Source organism: Ruditapes philippinarum, unplaced genomic scaffold (genome assembly GCF_026571515.1).
Source record: "Ruditapes philippinarum isolate M1 unplaced genomic scaffold, ASM2657151v2 ctg1550_1_1_1_1, whole genome shotgun sequence".
Lineage (NCBI taxonomy): Eukaryota > Metazoa > Mollusca > Bivalvia > Venerida > Veneridae > Ruditapes > Ruditapes philippinarum.
Genome location: NW_026852204.1, coordinates 78321 through 96697, shown reverse-complemented (window position 1 = coordinate 96697; position 18377 = coordinate 78321). Strand labels below are relative to the sequence as shown.

General features: G+C 33.1%; 1 long non-coding RNA gene across 2 annotated transcripts; it reads left to right on the top strand.

Annotated features, from left to right (window-relative positions):
- Window positions 1-989: 989 nt before the first annotated feature.
- On the top strand, window positions 990-7212 carry LOC132752339 (uncharacterized). 2 transcript variants are annotated; one of them, XR_009628810.1, is made up of 4 exons: window positions 990-1090; window positions 4914-4997; window positions 5701-5829; window positions 6619-7212. It is a non-coding gene; the product is annotated as an uncharacterized LOC132752339 (long non-coding RNA). The 2 variants fall into 2 exon arrangements; XR_009628808.1 differs by lacking the exon at window positions 990-1090 and having other exon boundaries at window positions 4785-4997.
- Window positions 7213-18377: the final 11165 nt, after the last annotated feature.

Genomic DNA, 18377 nt, shown 5'->3' with positions numbered 1-18377 from the left:
AGGGCAGGCTTAACAAACATTTCATTTTTAATGACATTGACACAACTCAAACATATGATCTATATCAGATTGAGCTCTGTAACTGGCTTTCTATAAGTAAGAAGGAAAAAGTTTTAATACAGTTTATCACATCCTTTTAGATAAAATCAGAATCATCAGTTTTTCAGGTATTTCTTAAACATATGGAAGCGAGTGCAGACTATGTAATGGTAAGAATCACGGTGAGTGTGTACATTAGGTTCACGAAATTATGCTTTTAGACAGCATTAATAAGTTTTCCATGTTAACCTGAGTGAAACTTGGCATGGATATATGGAGTAGAAAATTTATTGGACTAAGTCAGTACATTTAAAACAATCAGTAAAAAATCTATTAAATGCATCTATTGACTGGTCAAACCATAGTCAACAACCTGAGCAGCCGTGAGGTCTAACCACATGTGTTGTTCATTGGGGGCGCCATAGCCCCCATGTAATATACGATAATTCAGCTTACTACCTTCTGAACGGCGTTTAGGCTATCTTGCTGCGCTGAGCAAAAAAAATAGTTCCAACTATTTTACCATAATATTCAGATCATCATAATAACCTTATCTAATTTAAAACTTGACTGGTCATTTGATATTACTTAATTTTAAATCCTTTTATCACAAAATTACAATACCATTTGCTTTACGCGATTTGAATATTACTACGCTAAGCAGTCGATAAAAATGTTAATGAGAACCAGTTTATTTGTTCTAACTTCTGGTTCCCGATGCATGAGAGCCAAAGTACTTTACAAAAATTTGGTGCCAATTTTATCAAGTCATAAATTAACTAACTATCATAGAACACAATAATTCAGGAAGATGGAATACGATTTTCAAATTAGATAACTTACAACAGTTCAGCTTAAAATGGTTAAAAAGTGTGAATGACAGAGTAAATTTGTATGCGTATGAATACGAACTATTTTCCCACCTTGACGTCATTTTCCCCGAAATCGCCATCTTGGTCAGTTATTCCGAGTAAAGGTTGAGAAGATCTGCTATCTTACAATATAGGAAGTCACAGCTATTGCAGTTGATATTTTGGTTGCAATCAATTCCGTATGTATAATCAAGTTTTCTTCAAAATCTGGTAAAGCTATTGATATATTTCGCTTGATAGACTGCTAATTTTAGTGCATGTAGCGGCTGCGGCCCTAAAACGTACTCGGCCCCGTGTCAGCTTCGGCCTTTTTTCAACTCGGTCCACTTTTCAATTTATTAACATATTAGGTTTTTCTTATCATTTTTTATTGTTGAAACCACATAATTAATATCTGGACTTATTCAGAAAACCTGGAAAGATATTTTGTTAAATTATTATTTACATTTTTGACTACTTTTTGAACACATCTCTATCAGTCTATTACTCAATTTACTGTATTAGCTATCTAAGCTTAACAAGATAGGCCAAAACTTGTCATGATATACAGGTAAAATGTAATAATTGGTGAAAAATGATAGTTTTCAATTTTATGATCTTGATTTTTGCAAGCGACTGGAGGTACTGCCCAGACCTGTAATGAATAAAATCCTATCCTATGAGAGGTCCAAAATTTAAAGGACTAGTATAATAATTATAATTGTTAAATACAATATGACCCCTGCAGGACAGGGCAGACTGTGAGACAGGGCGGACCGTACCAGTGCGGACTGTGACTTGAGACTAGGCGGACGGTATTTTGGGACATCAAATAATTTAATACTTTTATTACATTAGTCCACATATAAATACTTTTTAAATCACGGTCCGCCTAATCTTGAGTCACAGTCCGCCCTGTCCGTAATTCAATATGACTTAAAATAAGATATACTTATTTCATACATGTAGATCTGATTTTCACAGTTTTGCCTTCATCAGATGTAGGATTTTCATGATATTCATGGTCAGTCCATAATTTTATAGATTTTTTTTATTTGTAAATTTATAGATATTTATATCTGAAAAAAGTAGTTGTATTAAAAATTCAAAAACCACAGGTCGATAATAATAAGAATTAAGATAACTGATTATATTATTAAATGTAACAGATTCCAGATAATGTGAATATTGGCATATTTTACGCTTTAAAATCAACTAAAAAACGTACAAGGTTTACCGTTAACAATTTGTTGCGTTCATTTACGCACTCTGTAAATTAATTACGCAAAGAATGTGAATTTGAAGTGTGTTTTTGGTGTGTACTTTCATTTTCGAAACAGCTGATTGACCGCTTCCATTTAACAGTTGAACTGTGTATCTAATTCCAATTAATACCTGTCAAGATACTTTCAACTATTTTTCTCTGTAAACCAGTCAAAGTACGTCTTTATTGCTTAACGTGCTTGATAAAATAATTGTTCTATTTTTCTTGATAATTGTAAGGATTTATTAATACACATGTTGTGCATGGTTTGCTTCAAAGGGCTAATCAAATTGACATTTTTTTCACACAACACTGTTGCCGGGGGAAACTTGATAAACTTACTTCATAACCTCAGATCCCTTTCAAAATACCATTTTATTTAGTTCCGCCCATTGTTTTCTCGTTTAGGGCACACGCATTTTTTTTACTTGGGGACCATATGCCGCTTTTCATGGAATGGCACTAACGTGTCACATTGAAGGTTCCATGATAACCGCCATATGAACACATCTGCGGATGTTTCAAAATTCTAAAATTTTAACCAGTTCATGTTAAATGTTGAATTCTGCTTAAGCCGGTGCTAGGGGGCGTGGACGGTAACTTGCACTTTCCAGTACCGTCCATGAACAGGCTCAATCAAACCGAGCCTGCAACATTTTCAATATTGCCGTGTTGGGCTTTCTTTAGGGATTCTGTATTTATCTATTTCATTACCCTCTGTTGATATAACAATCAATAAAAACAACTTGTCTTTAGCAGCGGAATTTTATATACATCATATTAAGTCATCATTACTTTTATTGTTTAACATCTATTTGATTATTATACTAATAGTATTCATGGAATTGGTAGAGGAATAGGCAGTGGCTAGCAGTATGAACCAGTATTGGCTGTATGCGAGTCAAATACGACTAGCACATACTCACTGTTGAGGCTAGCTGTACAGCATTTTAAAAATGAGTTGCCTAAAAACAATAATAATGCAAACTTGTTTTTTCTAAAAGAAGATTTTATTGAATATCATATACAATTTCAGTCAATGCGAAAGTAAAAAAAAATTCCACCCGCAAGGACTGGTATCCTTAGACTGATGATTTTTCCCACGCCCGGACTCTGACAGGTTTTTTTTTGTAGGTATGGGGGAGGGATATTGCCATAATTATAAAGAAAAATATTTAGCATATATGAATTATCAGACTCAACTATAAGATACTAAAGAAAAAAATATACAGAAACATATTGATAAAACATTAGTATAATTCACAAGAAAACAATACACAATCGCAACTACTCGGCCTTTCCGTCAGTCTTCGGATAAGGACTCGAACACAATAGTATGAATACACAGAACGGATGCGGTATTTCGGTCTAACCTACGCTAAGAAAATAAAACATGTAAACAAAAAGTAATTTAATGCTGGGCGTTGTTTTACAAGTTTATTTCCAATATATGTAGTAAACGATCACCTTAAATGAGTGATATTATAGGTACAAAAGCAAACAATTCATTATTTATATGTTTATATATTATGGTTGTAAAAACCGAAAGTACAAAAACCAACCTGTTGACATTTCGTCGGATTTGTTTAAAATTGAACATCAATAGGCATATCTAAATTACAAGTTTTCAAGCAAAAGAGTACCGGAACAGGCATTAGATGTCAAATATATACATTCGATTTACATTATCTCTGTTTTGTTTACATCTGAAACCACGTGGTAGAACTACTTTCAATCCGTATTGTTTCCGAGGTTAATATTGTAGATAATAGCCGAGGCAGTTCCGAATGAACAATACATGTACATCTTTCAAAAGGTTTAATTTTGAAGATTGGAGAAAAAATATGTTTTGGTAAAGAAATTAAAACCGAGACAAGATGGTGGCTTACATTACTTAGCAAAAACTGGTCGTATCCTGCGGTGATTTTGGTTATTTTGGTCTGTGAATACAAGCAAAAAATTAAAAAGATAGATTGATCTTTGAAGCTTTGCATATTTCAGAAGGCCAAAAATTGTTTCAAACTGGCTGAATTTTTATTCCGACATGACAACTGACTGTATCGAAATTTATGTCGACCCTACGATTTTTAGTTGGCGAGGTCCGAGGACCGACAGCCTTTCGCACAGACTGCAATTTACAGTTGGTATAGTAATTTGTAGTGTTTGATGATCAAAAGATTTTTTTTCCTTCTGAAAATCATGGAGTTGAATAATATAAATCTGTGTGAAAGCGCACAGAGAAAGAGACTGTAAATTAATTTATTATATTTTTATGGACATTATTATATAGATACATTTGTAATCAAACATGTGGGTCAATTTCCAACAGTAGTTGAATTATGACAAAAGTATTTTTAATAATTTTATTTCACTTTTAGCTACTTGAAAATTTCATGCTGGATGTTTGCTTACCATTACATTTTGCATAAGAGCTCTATGATTGACATTAAAGTTCCACGGGCCAATTCATTTCTCATATATTCTTTCCGATATCTTGTTATAATATAAAAGGCTGAACGTCATCGTAGAATTGTTAGGAAAAAATATATATGTTCATTTTTTGTAAAAATGTTAGAAGACTTGCAAGTTACCAATTTTATCATTGCATTTATTTATTATTGAAAAATGCTGAACGGCTATCCTCAACAGTGTGTATAGGCTAGAACTTTCAGTTTGCATTTAGGGTCAAAATATATTGTTACAGTCATGACAGCTTTCCCGTTGCTGTCAACAAACTTTAACCTTTCATAACTTTTCAGATCTTGGTGTATTGTCTTCATACTTGGCCACAACAACCCTTCAAATAGACCAGACTAAACTTGACCTCCATATAAACATTCAAGGTAAAATATTTAAATTTTCCTGATTTTTTGCTATTAGTGGCTATGACTTTGTTATTTTTGAATGGATTGTCTTCAAACTTGTACGCAACAAATCTTTCAGGATAGGACCTGATTCACTCATTAATGTCCGTGAAGCTTTTTTGTGATCAGAAGTTGTGTAGAATAATACAAATACAGAACAATTTCATTTACTTGGTTTTGCAATTTCTGAGACAATGGATTTTAAAGATAGTTGTTTTCTTAAAATTTAAGGACAGTATAGTAGATAGTAAAGACATTTAATACATACTGTATATACACTATAATTACTATAGTATACTATAAAAATCTTTGTTCTTGGACAATTTTGAACAAATTGTTTCTTAAACAGTGTAAGAAATTAGGATTTGAATCGACTAGCCTGGTCGGACTACCAGATTGGAATATTAACCAGCCCAAAAGACATTTCTCTGGCACGATTAATTTGTTCAAAACAGTTGTTTATATTGCCTCTTAAAATACAGTGGCTTGGTCAGGCCTGTTACTGTGAAAAGTTGGTAGCCCGAGGAGAAATTTAGTATTCAGGGGCTATAGGACTACTGCTTATTTCTAACACTGCTTAAATTATTGATTTGACTATTGATTTCAACTAACATAATTATTGGGATACTATATGTATATCTAATAATAATTAATATTTTATCTTTCCAACTTTCTGTTTCAGATGGTCGGCCTACATGTCAGATTTGTAAATGTGAACGGCACGATATTGATTTTAAGGATGCTTTAGGGTCAATGAGGATGAAATAAAATGTGAGACTGTCAATCTGACAAACCTTGCAGTGAATAAATGGTAAAATGTTTCTTTCAGTAGCATGGCATTTAAAGAAGCGGTACATGATAATTTAGAAGTGGTTTTATATGATATTTCTTAATTATTATATTCTAATAGCTTTTATTTCTTGACTTGTTTAAAGGCTGACACAGGATAGTCTATTTTAAGTCAGTGAGCTTCTGTCACTGGATAGACTATTGTCACAAAAATCCAAATTTATAAAAAGGAATTACAGTGAATTTAAATATCATCTTATAGAATAGAAATTAGGAACAAATTAATAACAAGAACAATTGTGACATGTAACATGTATTTAGGAATTCAGCTTTCCTTTCCTTTTCACCTCAGAAGAATTCACATTAATTTAAAATAATGAATATTCACAATAAGCACTCCGACATATCTGACATATATGATTTCACTTAGCTGTCTATAGCTTATCAGAATCACTCACATTTATAAATTTAAATGATTTTGAAAAAATTGCTGCTTGGCAAATAGATAAAATACTTGGGGTGTCTGTGGCGATTGGTTGACTTTAAACCTTTAAGCCTTTCACTGCTGTAGGTTCGTGCTCTGCAAGTGTTTACGGATCATTTCATGTGAGAAAGCTATCTAGCTCATTTATGGAACATTGATAGTACCCAGGTGCCTGAAATCATACACATAGGTGCACCAAGGTCTTCATCAAGCAGTAAAGCTGGAAATTGTGCTTTAAATTGCCCCACCCCCCTCCCCGAAAAAAAAACAACAAAAATAATGGAATTTTTTATTTTGCTGTAAACTTTTTCTAAACAAATATTTCAGGAAACAGTGGCGTTTGTATGATAGAACAGTAATAGCAGGAGTGATAAGGACAGATGCATGTAGATGTGTCTTCATGTCGGAAACACTAGAGAAATTGACACATTTGGTTTTTCAAAACTGAAAGAAATTGGAATACCAGGAGACTGCTTGCCATTTGCAATGTTGGAATGTGTGATGTCGAAAGCCTCATGAATATAGTAACTTGACTTAATCTAATAAGAAAAAGAAAAGACATTGAGGAGAAAACTAGTCACCAGTCTTTCACCTAGAACATGAGATAACTTTCCAATATTTGAAATATTATAATATGTATAGAACTTGAATGAGTGACATGATATGTATTGATATTGAATGAGCGACCAGTTTTTCACCAGGAAAATAAGATCACTTATCTATTTTTGAAATATGTATGAACAGAACTCTATCAACTTCAAGGTGAGAGTTTATCATGAAGAACATGAGATAACTTGTGTATGAACAGAACCACATTTGAATATAGAGGCGCCAGTTCATCACAAAGAAGATGAGCTAACTTATCAATGTTTGAAATCTGTTATACCCCTGCACAACAAAGTTGTAAGGGGGCTACACTGGAATCAGACCTGGGGTAATCATTAATTGTAATCATTGATTTTTTAATTGATTACATGATTATACTGTAATCATCATGTAATTGATTACCTTGCCCAAAAATGATTAATTTAATTGTAATTAATCAATTACAGCTAAAATTCAGTCAGTAATTATGATTACAATATGATTGACATTGATTACTTTCAGATTTTACAGGAAACTATTTTAATTCAAAGGATGCCTTTATTTTACATGATACAGTTTAACTTTTGTTTTACATTTATATAGTATAAAAAGCGCTTAAATAAGACCATCATCTGGACTGGACCAAAGTGGTCTTAATTGTGAATATTCTTATCATTGCTTACATACTTTATGACCATGGTCTGTTTTAGTCATTTTGTATAAAAAAAAACAATATGTGTCTTAAGCTACAAATACAATATAAAAGACACTATAAAAGTATGCTTTGATATCGGATGAGAGGAAAACATATTTCTGAAGAAATTTAACATAAAATTCTCTTTGGTCATATTTCAATATCAATTAATATATGATGTACATAAATCACCTTATTCCTATCAAATAAAAATTAATTCCTCACAAAATAAATTTGCTGAAACCAAAAATAAACCACTCTTAAATTTACATTCTCACCCTATTTCATACAATGACCCAATAATAACAGTTTTTCACACCTTTTGAAATTAAGTGTCATGCAAAGCATTCAAGCAGATCATAACAACAAATTTAAGATCTGGATAGGTGTTGACTTTAATATTAGTGGTCTCAATAGTTGGGTCAAAAAGAATTTGGACTGGATCAGGTGGTCTTAGAAGTGGATAAGCGGTTGTTCTTAATTCTGGATCATGTAACCATTGACATAGGGAACCTTGTAAAAAATAGTCTTATTAACAGTTGGTCTAAATTCAGGGGTGATCGTAAGTAGGGATTCTACTTTACATTGAATGTAATCAATTATCAATCAATTACTCTCTTAAAATAATTGTAATTCAATTGATTACAGAGGCAAGTGTGAGTAATCAATCTTAATCAATTACAATAAAATATGAAAGTAATTGTAATTAAATCAATTACTGGTCAATGTAATCATCCCCAGGTCTGACTGGAATCAGCTTGTCCGGCCGTCGGGCGTCCGTCGCTTTTTTCATGTCCGTCCATAAAATTAAGATTCCTTTGACCCACAGTCTTCATATTTGGCATGGAGGTAAGTCATGATTAGTAGATGACCTCCATTAATTTTGAGAACACCAAGTCAAAGGTCAAGGTCACAGGGGTCTTGACTGAAGAAAGCTTTTCTGCCCAATAACTTAAGAATCCTTCGACCCACAGTCTTCATATTTGGCATGGAGGTTAGTCATGATTAGTAGATGACCCCTATTTATTTTCAGGTCTAAGGTCATGGTCACAGGGGCCTTGGCTAATTAAAGCTTGTCCGCCCAATTACCTAAGAATCCTTAGACCCATAGTCTTAATATTTGGCATGGAGGTTAGTCAAGATTAGTAGAATACCCCTATTGATTTTGAGGTTACTGGGGCAAAGGTCACAGGAGCTTTTATTACAAAAAGCTTGTCTGCTCAAATGGTCTCATATATTCATCATAAAACACCTCCAGGCAAGGCTGCATGAAATGGGGGGGGGGGGTGTTATTGAAGTCATTCAATGGCAGTTTTAGTTTTGAGGTCAGTAGGTCCAAGGTAAAGTTCACTTTGAGCTTTTCTACTAAATCATGTAGAATATATAACTTAGCAATGCACTGGTTTACTTCCCTCAGATTTGGCTGAGCTGTAAATGACTACTGTTGATTCTGACAAATTGGTATGTGGGGGTATTCACGCCATGACAATGACAGTTCTAGTTTGTACAGAAAATATCAAGATGCAAGTTTCTTTTATTAAGAATAGACTTATTGATTAGATAACTTACAATATTTACAAACATTTATAATACCACAACCCATTTAAAGTATTTTCAGCTGAGAGTGTATTATCCAAAATACATGTATTGTTATAATGTACTTTATAGTATATTTATTGATATATTTATTGTAAATTTTGATTCTACTAAATTTTTAAAAACATTTAGATTTTACTAGATCTTGAAAATATTTTGTTCCATGCTCTTTCATTTAATTTTGAATAATGAATCCAATAAATACCCATAATAAGTATAGGATTAAAATTGATAATGTTTTCTATCTTTAACTTATATAAAAAAGTAATGTTTAAACTGCTGGTTAGATTTCAAACAGGACTAAACAGGGGTGTACAGTGCCATTCTTAATTGTGCACATTGTTGGCATGTTCTCATTGTCAGATACCCATGGCCGAACCATTAATATTCATCATTGATTGCATGTTATGTGACATGTTTATCAATTGTGGGTATCCAAAGATGGCAGCCATGTCCTGTTTCTCTCTGCACAAAATGGCCGAAGAGTTAAAAAAAGAAAAATCTATCACATGTACAACTGCCCAAAAATTCAAAAAGAGTGATCAGAACCATACACAGTTTTGGGAGACATGTTTTTGTGACAAAAGCCCTTCAAGTTCATATATGACCTTGACCTTTATTTGATATAAAATATCTTTGGAGTTAGCTGGAATTGTCATTACTTTGTTATTTTTTACAGATTTGAATCATGCTTGAACAAACAAACACAGAACCAACATGTTGAATTTTTTTGATATATTTTGACCTTTAAATGACCATTTACCTCCAAGGTTAAACAATTGAAATTCACTCACATTGTCATAACTTTGTTTTTTGTCTATGATTTGATTCATTCTTGGACAAAAGAACAATTATCATTCAACTATGACCTTTACTATTCAAATTTGAAATTTACTTTATACATTTATATTATGTTTTCTAGGAGTACTCAAATAGATATTACAATATTCTCCTACTGATGTGTTTGACTTTCAATATAAGAAAAAGCCAAAGCATGGCCCAAGCTAGATAGTGGCTCTTGTTTTCAATGCCAACTTGATTATATGTATCTTATTCCAATTTACATTCTCACATGTATTATCTATTGTGCTTGAAAGGTTTTCTACAAAAAATAAGTTTGTTCTTACAGTCCTGGTTTTATTTTAGAAATATTTTATAGACAGTTAAATTTTCTGTTTATTTTCTATCTGCATAATCATTTCTTGGAATAAATATAGTAAGTACACTGATTTTATGTGTTATACATTCACATAAGGAAGTACTTTACATGAAAATTGGTTAAGCAACTATAGTTTCCCAACAAAATCCAATGTCATAATTTTAAAAATGTTTATTCATGATATATATGATATCAATTATGCATTTTGCCTGGGTTTGTTAGTATGTTCTTGGTACATGATTTTCAATTTTTACAAGAGTTTGGAAGCGATACTATAATATTGTGTACAAAATGGGCACTTATTCAACTTTGAAAGAAGAATGATATCAGATTGGAACACCTAAAGTAGATTGCTATACAAATCTCGAATTTAGCACATATTGCGCCCCCATCAGTGCTTTCAGCACTTTGATTTTTAACTGTATTACGACCGTTGACAATACAAAAATTACAATCTATCAAAAAATCTATCATAGCTGAACCATACTCATTTACAATATGATCAACAACGCCTCTTTCAGGTAGACTATCAACACCCTCTATAAAATCATATAAACTCCCAACCCTTCCATTGAAATCACCACAAATATATATTGTACCTTGATTCTGAAATTCATATATATCAGAAAGAAGACAATCATAAAAAAGACCTACATCAATTTGTCTTGTTGAAAATTAAGGTGGCAAATAACAGACAGCCGCAAAAAGTGTATACGATTCAGTTTTCATACTTAATTTCAGCCAAAGAATCCCTTCATTATCACATTTGCAAACAGACACCTCAAAATCCTCAAGAACACCATTTTTAATGAAAAAACCTACACCCCCTGACCCATTTCTAGCGTTTTTATGGAGATAACCCCTATTATATCCAAACCATGTATATCCCTCTAAAAATAAAGTATCCTGATGTTTGAGGTGACTTTCTGCAATACCTAAAATATCTAACTGTAAAGCTCTAACTACATTTTCACGAAATAAATAATTGTCAGAGTTGCGATCACAGTTCCAGCCATTTACGTTCCAAAAACCTGCTGACAATCAGTTGTTTCCTCTTCTACCCCTCCAATTTTGACCTGAAGAATAACTATTGTGTGTTTTTTTTGTTTGTATTAACATTTTTATTATCAGACATATTCATTTTATTCCTTCCTGAAAAAAGAAGCACTGTTAGTTTGTGTTTGATTTCGACTTTGATGTTGGTGTTCATGTGAGTTGTCAGGACGATAATTACTTCCACGCGAATTGTCACGATAATTGCCTCTCCTGCTAGAAATACCACGAGCACTTTCATTCGAGTTATCACGACCACATGAACTGCCACGCCTTTGAACTGCCTCGTGATCACTTGGATTATTGTTCCTGCCATTTCCAGATCCATGGGGGTTATCAGGACGACCTGAATTATTTGTTGAATGATTGTATACCCTAGATCCTTTCATGGTAACATTTCTAAAGTTCCCATTTCTCATCGCTCTAACTAGAGTTCTAAGGTTGGCTTCTTGTTTTCTGACCGCAGCTGGCTCATCGGAATTCACATATACCTTTTCATAACGAGTTTGGTGAAATAGTCTTTTTTTGTTCCTCAATATAATATTTTTATCTTCTTCAGATTTACACTTAGCAACAATGACTCCATGTGTGTGCTCATGTTTACTTTCCTTTCTTGTTGCAGACAACACAGTTATATCAGGGATATGTAAGCCATCTTTAATTAAAGTATTTACCTTGTTCACGACGTTTTCATTTGCTGTACTTGGTAAATTCCTGATCACAATATTACGTGATATGTCAGTACTGTCACCATTTGCAGGGATATCATCTCTTTCCTTATTCTCATCAATTCTATCATCTAATCTATTTATATCTGCTTGTATATCCTGTCTGAGCTCATTAATTCTAGAGGTAAAGTCATTTTTAAGCTTTGCTGCCTCAGAGCTAACCCGTTTATCCACTGTTTTTGTAATTCTGTCTGCCAGACGTTTTTCTGACTCATTTATTTTACCTTCAATTGCTCCAAGTCTCTCATCGAAACTGTCACACATCTTTTGAAGTTTTGCGTAGCAAGCAATAGGGTTTTTCTTTGATAATGAAATTAAATAAAAAGGTTATTTTTTCTTTTTCGTGAAATATGGTATTTATTTTCACTCATCATGATAAAATGCCACATATTTTCACTCGCCGTCCCGGCTCGTGAAAATATGTGGCATTTTATCATGATGAGTGAAAATATATTCCATATTTCACTCAAACGAAAAAATATCCTCTTAATATTGAACGAATTTTAAATCTTCTTTGGGGACTCGCATATAGATGGTTAAAGACGAACAAGGTCATTATGACAGCCAGGTTTATTCTTGTTGTGTAAATTTCTAAGCTTGCGCAAGGTTTTGTTTTCTTTTCTTGCTGTTTTATTTAGTAATTTTTTGTTATTTCAGAAGATCGTAATTCAGTTAGATTTTTTATTATAATTCGTTTTATAGAAATTTTATTTTGCATTTTGACAGTATAATTTTTTTGTTCTCTAATTTTTCGTCTTCTGAAGATTTATGACTCTAGTGTTTCATTCATTACTTGGATATTGGTAATCTGTTTATTATCATTGATAGCGGTGTATTTAGGAGGCATCCGGTCTGGCTTCATATATCTTTTATATCTTACAACGTGCCAAGATATATAATCAACGTTAAATTTATTTTACCAGTGTGTGTGGCGTTCCATAAGGGACATTATATTTTTAGAAGCTTTGTTTATAGATTTCGACAACGTTCCGGCTATTCCAAGGGACATACTTATACCCTTATATTTGTGTACCATGGATATTTACTGTGTTTTATATTTTGTAGCTTCTACTCGGAGGATTTGCCCTCAATTTTGAATCACGCATGTGTTCAACATAGCGAAGATAGTGGAGATTGTGACGTAGCGACGCAGTCTTGGAGACAGTACAGAATCGATCTTTCTGTTGTGGATGGGTCACATCTCGAGCATCAGTGAATATTTGTTTTGAGTTTCGCCACCGGGAAAAAGTGCTATTCGACAGGACATTAGAAACTTGACACGGAACTTTTATTTATTTTATTTTCTTTTCATTCATTCATATCATTTACTTTCATTATAAATAATCATTTATTTTTGTAAAAAAATTGTTAAATAGTTTGTACTGAGTTTTGCTTTGTTTTTAGCTCGACTTTTCTATGAAAAGGGGAGCTATCCTACTCGCCCCGGCGTCGGCGTCGGCGTCGGCGTTGGCGTCACACCTTGGTTAAGTTTTTCGTACCACCCCACTTTATTTCAGAAGTATTACAAGTATGGCTTTGAAACTTACCATACTTGTTCACCATCATAACCTCCATCTACAGACAAGAGTACATAACTCTGTCAAGGTTTTTGACAGAATTATGGCCCTTTTTTGACTTAGAAAGTGTATTGAGCTTGGTTAAGTTTTTTGTACCACCTCACTTTATTTCAAAACCATTGGAGGTATTGCTTTGAAACTGACCATACTTGTTTACCATCACGACTTCATCAACAGACAAGAGGACATAACTCTGTCAAGGTTTTTGACAGAATTATGCCCCTTTTTGACTTAGAAAATACATTGAATATGGGTAAAATCCACTTATTGCCTTAACCCTTTGAGATATTGCTTTTGAAACTTTTAATGCTATTTCACATCATTACCCCCATCTGTACGCAAGAGAAGGTAACTCTGTCAAGGATTTGTTTTAAAAATTAAGGCCTTTTATCGACTTAGAATCTTGGTTAAGTTTTTAGTACCAGTCCACTTTTTGACTGAACTGTTTGAGATATTAATTTGAAAGTTGGAATACTTGTTTACAATCATGATTCCCAAACATGTCCAGGAGAAGGTAATTCTGTCAAAGATTTTATTTGAATTATGGCCCTTAACTGTCAATGTTTTGTATTATAGGCAAGCACTAAAAAACTTAAAAAATCTAAAAAAATTCATTCCTATCCACTTGTTCACTTTACCATAAATTATGTCATATAAACATTGCTGTAATATTCAAGGGTATCAAACAACTAGTTATTTTTCTCTTTTTGTACTTGAAATTAAAATCAGTAGTATATGCATATTTCACATTTTATCTCGCCTATTTGATTGGTGGACAAGTGACCAGCTACGGACAAGAACACATAGGCTCAACTCAGTTTTTTTTTCTTTCTTACCAGCCCTCTTTTGACTTAAACATTTCAAACTTTGCTGCAGTGTTCAAGGGTATCACACAATTCAGTAAAATAATTCTTCACTAAATATCTTAATGCTCATGGCCATTGTTCACTTTAAAAATACAGAGATTCTTGTATTGCCTTTTACTGCAAAAACTTTTTTTATTGGCAAGCAATAAAAAAGTCGAGCGCGCTGTCTTACGGACAGCTCTTGTTTATGGTAGTTGTGATCAGCCTGTGTTCCATCGTAGTCCATATTGTGACAAATATTAAGAGGATATTTTTTCTTTGAGTGAAATATGGAATATATTTTCACGAACATGATAAAATGCCACATATTTTCACGAGCCGGGACGGCGAGTGAAAATATATGGCATTTTGTCATGTTGAGTGAAAATATATACCATATTTCACGAAAAACGAAAAAATAACCTTTTTATTTAATTTTATTATCAAGGAAAATGGTTACGAACCCCATTGCTTGCTACGCAACTGCAACTGTACAGCGCGCAGTAATATATTATTGCGTTTTGTTTTACACGCGATATTTGGCGCTACATTGTGACGTCACGTAAACAACTCTTTAAACGTCTGTACAGCGTTAATTACTGAATTAAAGATATTGGTGTTCGGATTAATTTTCTTAGTTAGACCATTTTCTATCATGCTAGATAGTTTTCAAAACAAAATTCAAGAAAAAGTTGTTTGGTATTTATCAGATTTTTCAAACAAAACGGCGAAAGAAGTCCCTTAAGATAAATATGAGTTTTGACTCCGCCCACTTTCATATTTATATTTCATATTTATTTTTAAAAAATATGAAATATATTTGACTGATATAGCACCATATTTCATGGGTAAAATTAAATAAATCCTTTTATTCAATTTCAAAATAATCTTTTATATACAAAGCATAGGGCACCATACAAATAGCGTTCTTGAAATATGCGCGTAAAAACAACTCGTAGAAGTGTAATAAACCTGTAAAACCATTTTACAAATAATCTCCGAAACATTGAATATTTTGCCTAGAGCATGTTTATACTCACTTAAACCATTATATTAGTGTTCATTACAAAAACTGTAAAGCATTATACTCTTAACCTACTGGAACGGAAAGTCAAATACCTTTGCCACCGAAATACAGCCAAACCAGGGTGTTGCACCTTTTCATTATCCCTTTTGTACAGACTCAATCAAACCGAGTCTGCAATTTTCATGTAATTTTTTTGTTATTTATGCTTCCGAAGGATCACACTTTACCAAGGTTTTTATACATCACAACACAAGTATCAAATGCTGGTGGCAACTGTAAAAAGTTGCCGCGTACGCTCTTCACACTTCAGTGTTGTTATATTTTTCTGGTCCGTGATAATTGGTTCTAACGCTTTTAAGTGTTGAAAATTCAGTACCACTCAAGCGGGTGCTAGGGGGGGGGGGGCGTGAGGCATATTGCACTTTTTTATTATCCTTCATGTACAGACTCAATCAAACCGAGTCTGCAGTTTTCATGATAATTTTTTGTGATTAATGCTTCCGAGGGATAACGCTTTATACAGATTTTTTTTTACATATGTGTAATCTAAACAAGGTCCTGTGCTGTTGGTAGCTCATAATTTACATTAATTAAAATCCAAAATCTTCGGACTTTTCCAAATTTAAGGAAAGGCACGATCAGACGACTATAGCAGGCCAAAATCAAATACGATGTCACCGTTTGAAAACGTTTGCTTTCAAGTTGCGTTCGTTTGCTTACTAATTCACGACCAAATTCGAGTTTGCTTTAAATAATGATTTTCACAGAACAGCAAAGTTAAGATCCTGTCACCCCACATCCCTCTTTCGAGACAATTGTCATTTATTACATGTTTTTCGATGGTTTATAGAAATATATCAGTGATATAAAACTGGTAATTTCACTGTTTGAAACAGTGAAATTACAACTTTGATAATTTCACTGTTTTGAATTTAAGCCCCTTACGTTGTTTCAGTGAAATACCAGCGTGCACAGTACTGGGTACCAACTTAATGACGTGACGTCGTAAATGACGTCACGTTGTATTATTATTTGGCGCGCTTTTCATTCAGTATTAGGTTTAATGTCTTTTTTAAACGTTTCTTTGCTTTTAATAAAAAGAAAATGTGTTTAGTTTAGTGTAAGATCGAAATATATTTAATCTTGTGAACACCAGAAGTTCAAATTTCACTCGTAGCTGCGCCACTCGTGAAATATACCTTTTGGATTCTCACTCGGTGAAATATATTCCGATCTTACACTGAACTAAACAAATACCCTCTATGTCTTAGTAACTTTTATCAATATAACAAGAATTTTGCATCTGACCTAATCAATTCTATTTCCAGATAAATGTAAAATGTCATACACCTTCAACTTATGATACTTGATAGTATCTCTATACGATTTTGTTTCCTATTCTGTTTCCTATTCACGTGGAAAATTGAATCAAACCGAGTTGTGTTTACATGTAAATGTTAAAGGATACTAAAAGTTAATATTGGTCTCGCAAAGTGCGGTCAGGACCGTGTCAGTGATAATTTCTACATGCGAGGGATGATCCAGAATCACTTAGACGTTTGCAATATCTGTTATACAAGGCAAGGTTTTATATATACAATGTATGTAACATAACAGCAGGATGTATCACTTTCATGAAAGTTATGAAAATGTAATAAAAGTAAAACAATTATCGAGTCAATAAAGAAAGTACATGTGTGTAATTTACTTTTTACAGACTGCACTTTCCATCCACGTAAATTAAAATATATGTCAAAATATGCAAAATCCTTACATCGTTAATCGCGCAGTTAATATGGTCACACCGCACTAAAAACTGCGAAATTAGTCATTCCATGATTCAGGCATAATTATAACAATTAAATTGTTACTTGAATTATATTTTACTTTCGTTAAAAATCTATATACATTTTTCTTAATTTTGATTTTCTTAAATTGTTTTTGCTCAAAGGTTAGTCAGACATCACTAACATTACAGACAAACTGTGAGACGTATTTTCTGTCAGCTGATTAATCCGTGTACAGCGAGCAGCTCAAGACATTGCCTTAGAAATAATATTAAAAATCTGGTTTTGTCAATTTTTCATTTTGGCTCAGTATTTTATATAAACTGTGAATGTTACAAAGCTGGCGAATATTTCAGCACATGAATGCTTAAAAGGCGATGAATCGGTGTATTTCAACTTAGTACAGCACATTTAAAAATTGAATACCCATTTTTTTCTTTTAGTTTAAAATTGCAAACAATTTAAAGACGTGAAGATCTTAAATATTTTTTATCCAAGAGTCACTTTGTAAAAAGTAGTGTTAAGTTGGAAATATGAAAAGTACTTATTAATAGGATTTAAGCCAGTAAATAATTGCAAGCACAATGGTCCGTTGCAGTGTGGTTAATGCCGTTGACTGTTCACCAATTACCTCTCACAACTATGCGTTCACATCCTACCAGATACTAAACTTATTTGATGTGAAGCAGTTATCAAGATAATGGAACGTCAGTGGTTCTTCTCGGGTGCCTGCTTCTGTGTAAAATAATTCACAGAACGCCACTTGAGGTATTCCTGTACCAGTAAAGCTGAAAAGTCGCCTCTCATGATCTCTTCTGTTAGTGCGGCGTAAAACCCAAGTAAAAACTTCGTTCACATTGTCAATGGTTAACAAGACACCATTTACATTTCAGCTCTAGCCACCGCTGTATTACGCATACCAAGAAGTAATTGACTGCAAAATTGATACCGGACGACCACTTAGCAATGTAAGATACCAAGTGATTATTATGATGCAATCATTTGGTTACGAGATGTTAAAATGTTTTGTTACCT